Here is a 2,488-nt window from a genome sequence, read left to right on the forward strand (position 1 = left end):
CAGATGAGGAAAGTGAGCCCAAGAGAAGTGAAATTATTTCTCAGAGCCATAAGGCTAGTAAATGTCTAAGCAGGATTTAAACTTGGTTCTACCTGGCTACAAGTCTAATTCTTCATTCACTAAACCATATAGCTCCCTTCCATTCCACCTTTAGCCTTGCAATAGACACAAGGTTCTAAAAAGGCCACCTAAAGAAGAAAGATCTAAATCTTAATAGTCTAGGAATAGTCAGCCTCAGTTCTCCCAATAACCAGAGTTTCTCTATTTGGGTGCTTCAGGGATCTCAGAGCCTCTATTCTCTGGAAATTGTGAGGTTAGCAGCATCTCTCACGTTCCTGATGATGAGCCAGAAACACTAAAGGGCCTGATCCCCCAAAGTCTATGCTCAACACTCTCCTGCTCTAGGACAAAGGCAACAAGTCAAAAAGCAAAACAAACTGGTTGGCACTGAAAGCCCTTCACAATTCCAGTCTATCTTTCCAGGTTGATTATGTATTGCTTCCCCCCACACACAATACATCCAACCAAACAGGCCTACTTACTGTTCCTATACATGGCATCCCATCTTCTCTTCTGTCTTCATGCCTTTACACAGACTGTCTGCCATGTCTGGGACTTTTTCTCTCCTCACTTCCATTTCTCAGAACCCCTAGCTGTCATCAGGGCTCAGCTCTAGCACCACCTTCTTCAAGAGGCCTTGTGCAATTCCCTCAATTCTTAGAAGCCTATGGCTCTTGCCCCACCCCAAATGTCTTGTATTTGTTGTACAGATATCCTATATTTATTATCTGTAAATCTATTGCCTCCCTCCAGTAAAATGTAATTTCATTGAAGGCAAAGACTTTTGTGTTTGTATCTTCAATGCCTAGCATAGTGCCTCAGTGTGTAGTAGGAACTTAATAACTGCTAGTAAACTGATTGATCTCACTGAACCATCAAAACTGATACTTGTCATGAAGTCTGGTGCAATATAAAGATCAGAGGACCTGGGTTCAAGTACTACCTCTATGAAGCAGTGAAAAACTTAGTAACTTTGATCAATACAATGATCCACCACAGTAACAAAAAACTCATGATAAAAATGTTATCTATTACCTGATAGAGAACTGATGTCCTCAGAGTGCAGACTGAACCATGCTTTTGTCTCTTACTTTCTTTTTAGGCTTAACCATATTTTTTTCTCTTCCTTTTTAGGTTGTTTTTTTTTTTTTACATGACTAATGTGGAAATATGTTTCGCATGACTTCATGTGCATAATGGATACTGTAATTCTTGCTTTCTCAATGAATGGGGGAGGAATGGAGAGAGGAAGATACTTTGGAATTGAAAATAAAATTAAATTGATTTTTTAAAAAAATAAAGCACTTAGCATAGTGCCTGGCACACAGTGGTCACCATATAAATACTTATTCCCTTCCCTTTCCTCTTCCCCACTACCTGTGTGACTCTGGGCAAGTCACTTAGCCTCCCTCAATCTCAGGTTCCTCATTCATCTGTAAAATGTAGATTTTGAACTAGATGACCTCAGAGGTTTTATCCATTGGTATTATCCATTATCTCATGTTTTCCCTAAAACCCAGGTCTCTCCGACCTCTGAAGCATAGAAACTAAGTCTAGGTGTGTTCCCGAAGCAATTGCCTGATCTTTTCTGACTCCCTAAAGCCTTTTGTTGCTCTTTCTGTTAAGTGACTAAGCTCATATCACCTCACTTCTTCTGTAGCACTTTAAGGATAATCTCTACTTTATTCCTCTTCCCTTATTAGAGTTTCTTCATCCAGCTTCAACTAATTTCCCTGAGCCCTAGAGCTATGTTCTCCTATTCATTCTGGGGACAAGAGGCATTACCTAGTTTCCTTTAGACCCCTAATTTTCTGTGTTCCAGATGTTCACGAGGCTGGCAAAGGAAACATGTCATCTACCTATTGAATTTTCTTTTTAAACTTCTATTCTCTCCCTCTGAAATTTATGGTGATCTTTGGACCACCTCCAATCTCCAATTATTATTTCCTTAATAAGTTGTACCCATCCTGGATCACTGTCTCATCATGACAGAAGGATTTTCATTTCTCTATGGAACCATGAGCTATGGTGAGCAGGGTTACCCAAGATGGACAGGTCATAGTGGAGAGTTCTAACAAAAGGTGATCCCCTGGAGAAGGAAATGGCAAACCACTTCAGTATCTTTGCCGAGAAAACTCCATGAAGGGCCTGGCTTGCTAAGATCCACGAGTTCATGAAGAGTCAGACAAAACTGAGCAACGATAAGTTGCAACTTAGTAAAGACAGTGGAGCGAAATGGATAGAACACATGGCAAGACATTGGAGTAGAAGGGTGCTAGTCTCATTTATGTCACGAGCTATTTGTGTGTGCAACTTTAGCTGCGTTACTTGACTTCTCTCACCCTTAATTTAATTCATCTGTCAAATAATAATAGCTAAAATGTATGTAATGCTTTAAAGTTTGCAACACATATTACATATGTTATCC

Source organism: Phascolarctos cinereus, unplaced genomic scaffold, assembly GCF_003287225.1.
Source record: "Phascolarctos cinereus isolate Bilbo 61053 unplaced genomic scaffold, phaCin_HiC Scaffold_4;HRSCAF=312, whole genome shotgun sequence".
NCBI lineage: Eukaryota > Metazoa > Chordata > Mammalia > Diprotodontia > Phascolarctidae > Phascolarctos > Phascolarctos cinereus.